The sequence below is a fragment of the Alligator mississippiensis genome, chromosome 8, assembly GCF_030867095.1.
Source record: "Alligator mississippiensis isolate rAllMis1 chromosome 8, rAllMis1, whole genome shotgun sequence".
In the NCBI taxonomy this organism is placed as follows: domain Eukaryota; kingdom Metazoa; phylum Chordata; order Crocodylia; family Alligatoridae; genus Alligator; species Alligator mississippiensis.
Genome location: NC_081831.1, coordinates 11,521,089 through 11,528,298, shown reverse-complemented (window position 1 = coordinate 11,528,298; position 7,210 = coordinate 11,521,089). Strand labels below are relative to the sequence as shown.

The 7,210-nt window shown below is 54.9% G+C and overlaps 1 long non-coding RNA gene across 1 annotated transcript; it reads left to right on the top strand.

Annotated features, from left to right (window-relative positions):
- Window positions 1-5,135: 5,135 nt before the first annotated feature.
- LOC132252200 (uncharacterized) lies at window positions 5,136-6,677 on the top strand. The gene is made up of 2 exons (XR_009464098.1): window positions 5,136-5,558; window positions 6,075-6,677. It is a non-coding gene; the product is annotated as an uncharacterized LOC132252200 (long non-coding RNA).
- The last annotated feature ends 533 nt before the right edge of the window (window positions 6,678-7,210 follow it).

Genomic DNA, 7,210 nt, shown 5'->3' with positions numbered 1-7,210 from the left:
ACTTGCTCTTTCCTGGTCCGCCTGCATCCCGGTTTGTGAAGACTGGCAGGGGCAGGTGAGGAACCAGCGCAGCAGGCTGCACCGGACAAGAAGACAATGACATCAGGGCATTTCAGGGAATCTGCAGGGATTGTAAACTTCCCAGGACACACTGCTGTTCCACTCATGGCACCTGTACACATCATGGGGTTTAATCCTCATTACATTAAAGAGGTTTATTACATTTAAAACCGTTTATTATAAAACGTTTCGTCGCTCTTGGCACGTGACAGCCTTTACAACGCGTTCAGCCCGATGTCTGATTGCCATTAACTCCCAGCAGGGGGAGCCACTTACCATCCACTCAGGTGCTGTCTTAGCTACTGGATTACAGCAGGGGGCGCTGCCGTCACCCCTGTAATGCCTAGCCCACCAGGGCCCAACGCTGTGAGGGCAGCCTCCTGTACCCCCGCTCTACCCTCGCCCATACCTACAGCCATTGCCCCAGCCCCAGCCTCAGTCCCAGCCATTTCTCCACACACCCTCAGGCCACCATCAAACCATGCCCCCCTTCCCTGCACCATGCACTCCGCACGGCCCCTCAGCTCAATCATCCCCCACCCCTGCACTGTGCACCCCGACCATCCCGCCACCCCCACCCCTCTCTATGTCCAGAATACGCAGCTTCCTACACCTGCACCTTGCAACCCCCGCTGCCCCCACCCAGTGCTCCCACCTCTCACTCATCGCACCTGATCCTTGCCCCTGCTCTGCCCTCACTGATACCTCCTGCTCCACACTACAGACAGCGTACTGAAGAGACAGCTGTTTCCTGTTGTAAAATGACAAGAACTTTCTTTTTATTAGAAGAACCAGTCAGTGCTAGTTATCGGCAGTGTCCATAATCTATTCACTAAATCCAAGAGCGCCAGCAGGAGACGCGGCTCCATTTTGGCCTCTTCACCCACTTCATCCACAATTTCCATTCGGCCCTCCTCGCTCGTCCCGTCTGGAGTCCTCGAAGCCAGGTTGAGCATAAAGGTTCACGTCCTTGGTATAAAATCATCTCTTCCAAAGACCAGAATCTGACTCTCTGATGACCTCTGCATTACACACGTGTTACTGGGGGCTTCGCTGAGGGGATCTGGGCACCAGAGGTTATCCACAGAGAGTCTGTCCAGATCCAGGGATACCAGAAAGCCAAGAAAAAGGAATCAGTGAATTTGATTTCATCACAAATTGCAACACTTAAGAGAGAAACCCTAAAACTGTGGATCCACAATGGTCCGCTGGCCTGTGTAGAAATGAAAAAAAAACAACTTTCAAGGCTGGGGACTAACCTGCTATTTTTATAAGACAGCATCATACAGTATACGTAACACAAGAGTCGATGCTGCACCACTTCCTATAGTTGCACAGAAGCATTTGCACACGGAAGGACAGTAGCTGACAGAGGTGGAAACTGCAAAAAAGAGAAGCAGTCTCAGGCACTTTTTCAGCTCTCCTGAAAGGCAGCAAGTCCCAGGGCAGCTGCAGAGACCAGATTCAGCTGCGCAGGGACCAGGACCATGTGGATGCTCCCTCTTTGGCTCTGGATTCTCTTCCCAGGTGAGTACGATGGGGGTTTGCAGGACTTGGAGTCTCCAAATGCATGGAAAATAAGGATCTCAGTGCTGAACAGAAATCCAGTGTTGTCAAATCAGGATGTTATCCTGATCCTCAAGATACTTGTGGTTTTCTTAAAGACACAGGTCCTGGTGTCATGTAATTATGTTGGACTCTCAGCTGCCTTAAAAAGGAAGACGAAGGCTCATTAGCCTTCATGGTTGCAAAGAACAGTTTGAGAGGAGAAGCTGAGGGCAGGAAAAAAGACAGGAGTGTATTTTTGGGGAAGAGCCCCAAAATATGTAATATGAAATGGAAATACTAATGAGAGGCCATTGTAATACAAAACTAAAGTAATAGTGGTTGTTTCGAGATACCAGATCCAGACGCTGCCTTACCCGGTTCAGTTCAGCTGGCAGAGGACAAGATCCAGTCTTGTTGGCTCAGAATTTTATCAGGAGCCTCAGCATAATTGTTGGGTGTCTTAAAGACCCAGCACCTGGAGTCATGTCACTATGCTGCACTCTCGCTGTCTTAGAAAGACTAAGGTTCGTTAGCCTTCATGGTTGCAGAGAAAAGCCTGCAAAGGGAAGCTGAGGGCAGGAAAAAGAACAGGAAGATATTTGGGGGAAAGTTCCGAGAGATGAGCAAGATGAAATGGAAATGCAAATGAGAGGCCATTTTAAAAGGTAAATGTAACAGGGCAACATCCCCGAGGTGGTCGAGCACCCCTGGAGGTGCCCCAGAGTGCCCTGTATTTCAATGTACTGCTGGGAACAGTCTTCCCTTCACTTGCCTGCCACATCTTGATGTTTCTTTTTGTTCTTAAAGGGGAGGCTGCCCCAGGGCTTCCCAGATCAGGTCCTCGCTCCAGAGACACCCGGAGGTGAGGAGCTCCTGCCTTAAGAGCTAACTGCAGGGCTCCATACCAACCCTCACCCTGCCCCATGCCTCGCAGATGTTACATGACTACTGTCACCTCTGCTGGGGCCTCAGCCTGTTCAGCCACTGCCCCTTTAATCTGGCTGTGTTGGACCAGGCTTTGAGCTGCTAGCTCCGCTCCGTCCCTTCCTGTCACTGGGCCCCTGGTCTTGTCTGCTGCGCCCTTCTGGCACCGGGCTCTCTGGCCCCTGGGTCTCTGTACCTCTCAGGCTCAGGGCTCTCTGGCCAGTGTCTCTACGCACCTTTGCCGGGCTCCACTATGTCTCAATACTCACTGGAGTCTTGAGCCTGCTCCTGGAAGAGCTCAAGGCAGTTATGTGCCTCTGGGCACTAAAGAGGCCTCCAAACCTCCAGGTGAAACAGCTTCCTAAACACTAAGCCCTGGGCGATAACAAAGACCAAAGACCCGAGGCAGCGCGCCTGCTTCCCCGCACCTGCTTCTCTCCAGGTCGTGCTGTCCTGTGCCCCGGCCTGCAGTGGTATTTCCTCTTGATCTCCTGGGCAATCAGGAGCCCACTCTCTGCCTGCACCTGGGCTGGCTGCTCCCATCGGCTCGGCCCATCAGCCCCGGTCGCTGACCCACCTGCAGGGCTCCCCTGAACCCCTGCTCTGCCGGATGTCCTTGCACTGAAGACTGGCCATAAAAGGGCCACACCGCTTTGCAGTAACAGGGCCAGGGCTCCCTGTTACAGTAACAAGCACTGGCTTGTTTCGAGGTGTCAGATCCAGACACTGCCTTGACGGGTTCAGGTCCAGTGTTCCCATCAGAGCAAACTCTTATGTTCACGCTGGAGATTTTCTGCAGGAAAATTTCTCTCGGGGAAAGTTTTCCGATTCAGAAAATGTGACACCCTGTGTTGTCCCTTCTCCTCCTTCCCTCCATGCACGGGCCACGGCATCCCCTGTCTTCCCTGGGAATGTCATTGCAGGGCAAAGGGCTCAGCGTCTCTCTTTGTCGGTGTCTCCTGCAGGCAGCGTGGCAGTGACAGGCCCCCGGACAGTGACGGGCCCTGAAGGTGGGTCGGTGTCCGTGACATGCAGGTACGACAAGGGCTATGAGGAGAATGGGAAGTTCTGGTGTAGAGAAGGATCTTCCTTCCGCTGTTTGAACGGGGAGTTCATCCTTGAGACCAACGGGTCGGAGGCGAAGGTGCGAGAGGGCCGCTTCTCCATCCAGGACAACCACAGCCTGCATGTGTTCACAGTTAGCATGGAGCACCTGACCAAGGCGGATGCTGGCACCTACCACTGTGGGGTGCTGAGGACTAGACTGCCTGATCCCAGGCACCCCGTGGAGGTGATCGTGTCCCCAGGTAACTGCCTTCCCCTTCCTCCCTGCTCAGAGGAAAGAGGGGGTGGAGGGTGCTGTGGTCAGGCAGGCTCTCAATGTGAAGGTCCCCAGTAATGCAAGGGGAGCTTCAACCCTGAAGACCATCAGCCCCATCACCCCCATCACGCCCCCTGCTCTGCCCGCAGTATCCTGTGCCCAGTGCTCCCATTACAGAGGCTCCCCACAACCCTGCTCCTCTGTCTGACCCACCTCCTGGACAGACCCAGCAGAGCCCCACGGGACCAGCCCAGCATGGCAGCTGCATTCTCCTTCCCCCTCCAAGTCACCCTGCTCTGGGCAGCAGCGCTACCAGGGCCTGATCCTCCTGAAAGAGAGCAGAGGGTGGGAGTGGGGGCTGTGTCAGAGGGAACATTGGCCCATGAGGAGGAGTCGGAGGAGGGGAAGGAGTAGGGAGCAGCATAAGCTGATGACCCCGTAGAAACTGTGCGCTCTACGTGCAGCACACCTGGCTGTGCTGCACCCCCAGGGCCTTACACCCCAACAGCTCTGGCCCTTCTGGAAGATCTGGGTTGAGGCAGATCGCACCCAAGATCTGAGAGACCCCACGTGTGAGCCTCAGGCTGGGTCATCCCAGGAGTGAAACCCAGATGCCTGTGAAAATCCAGAGGCCGGAGAGTGTGGCTGGACTCAGGGGGACCCCCCCGGACACAGATGTGCGAGCGAAAGGTGGGGCTGGTTCGTGATCACAGAGCTCTGGCTGCCAGGCCCAGGGACACAGGGGGGTTTCCCTCCTCTTGCTCGGTGAAGTGGTGCTTGGGTTTGCGTTCCCTGATTCCCAGGGCCCAAAGAGTTGCCTTTGGCTCCGTGTTCTTCTCTAAACTATTAAGGGTTTTGCATTTGCATTCACTGTGAGGTATAAGTACAGTTGGGGCCTTTTGGCACCCCTTGAAATAAAGAAATGTGTGCTTTGGAGGATCCAAACATTTTCAACCTGCCATTTTAATGAAGGAGCTGGATGGTGAGCTTATACCACAGTTGCGCTGGGCTGCGTCACATAAGGACATTGAGTTGTGCTGTCACCAAACAGTGCTGGCAGCACATCCCCGCCATCAGGTGCAACATGCACCCAATGAAGCTCTGGTCTCCTTTGCAGTGCTTCCCACCCCAGTGTCATCAACCATGGAGACCCCGACTTCTACTGAGTTCACAACTGTGCACAGCATGCCCCAAAGGTCAGTGCCCGTACCCTCACCCCAGGTTGAGGACATCTAGCCCCATTGCACCCCATTGCTGAGAACGTCCCACGGGGCTTCTTTGATCAGCAGCTCCTTGGAGGCAGACTCTGTGGGTAGGACAGCACTGACTGGAAAGGGCAGACTGGGAACCAAGCTGCTGCTGGCTCTCTGACTGCATGAATGAATCCCTGAGGAGGCTGTGGGGGTCTGTGTCAGGGGCAGGTGCTGAAACCCTGGGACTTCCTTTTCTTCATGCTGAAACATCCTTCCCACCTTCAGCCTGAGAGCAGCCGGGGAACAGGTAGGTCAGTGGGAGGAGTGTATTCAAATCTAGAGAGTTCACCTCTCCCCACTGTCACCCAACTGCACAGCTCCCAGGCCAGCCACGTCCACTTCCTGCTCCTGGTCGGCCTGAAGGTGCCCGTGTTCCTGTGCATGGTCTGCGCTGTGGTGTGGGTGAGCGTGCGCTACAGGGGCAGCTCCAACGACTAGATGCCACAGACACGGTGAGAGCCTCCGGCATCCACCCCGTGGGCCCACACACTGCACCGGCCTGTTCTGCACTCCCAGGGGCTCAATCATGGCACACCGAGATCACAGACTGCAGGGCAGCAAGGTGTTGTGCTTCCCTTGGATCCTGCCTGGAGGGAAAGTGGCTGCCCCAGTGACACTGTCCCTGGGCCCCCCACTGGTCCAGGGGTAAAAATGGAGTGATCCCTACTGGGGCTCTGCTCAATGGACCATGCACCCAGTGGGGATTGAGCACCGCTATCCTGCCAGGTGCACGGTGGGAGGTGGGGCTGGTGCTTCACCCACTCCCAACCCTATTCCTGGCCCGTCTTTGAGAAATATGGCAGCCTTCTTGAGGCCACCACATCTCCTGCAGGGCTACATGTGGCAATGGCCTCACCCACTGCACTCCTGGGCCACACTTCCTAAGCCATGGTTTGGGTCCAACAGGGATGTATTAGAGCTGGGCCATTCCCTCCAGTCACTCCTCACCTCTCTCGTGTCTGTTACAGCTCATGACTGGCCTCCCTCGTGGACCTGGGAAGGACTGGGACCACCACAACGATGCGCCCCGCTTTGCCCTGTGTTCTCCACCTCCCTGATTGCCCTCTCCCTTACACTGGAGTGAAGTCAATGGAGCCACCCTGGAAAGAGCCCCTTCCCACCGGACCATATCCAGGACCCTCAAGAGCAGAGTGAGGCCCAGACTTTGCATGAGTCTCCACGGATAGAAAAGATGTGGCCCAGGGAGCAGTTGGACGCCGCTCTTGTGGGAGGATTGTGTTGCTGCCTCTGGACGCAGATGGGTCTGGGAACAACCCCTCTCACGTAACTGGGTACAGGGATGTCAGGCCACCTGAGCTCCAAAGTGTCTGAAGTGTTAAATCTTTTTTTGGGTGTCACTTACTGCATCCAGGGGGAGGGTTGCCTTTGTGTCACCTTGGGTCTCAATCCGCTTCTTGACTGAGCTCCTAGGAAAGACCCAACTGTTGCAGGGTCTCGCGGACATGAGTGGACGGCATCTAGCCCAACTGCATCTGTAACATGCCATTTTGCCTCGATCCCTTCTGCACAGAGAGCATGTCAATAAATGGCCATCTCTTTTCCTTGTCTAACCACAGGAAGCTAGCATCTAAGCCAGAAACTGGACCTGGAGTTGTCACAAAATCAGATCTCCTTTTTGCCTTTGACTCGGGTGGTTTCTCAGTAAGACCTGACACAGCCGCACAGAGTCTTGCATCTCAGCTTTGACTCTGTTGTTCTGAGGTGCGTGGAGGTTTGTGGGGGCTCCCATCCAGCCTCCTGCCTGCTCTCACTCTGGGTGCTCAGGCTGCTTGGGCTGGGTGCTCTCAGAGGCAGCAGCCGGCAACCAGCCTCCTGGAGCTTGGATGCAACGCAGAAAGAACGATGAAATTTGTGTTCAGTGGCAAAAAGTGGTGTTGTCTTTGAGGAGAGTAGCAGCAGGTCTGCATCACAATCATCCCGGTCCAGCAGAGCTGCCCAGACAGTGGTGAGAGATGTGTTACATGTACAGACACCTCCTAAGTCACTGCATAAGGGCGAGTGTCACAACCCCTGTATCTCTTGCCAAGATGCCCCCATTCTGACATGTCCATTTTTACTTGTCTGTTGGCCAGGTCCACACACC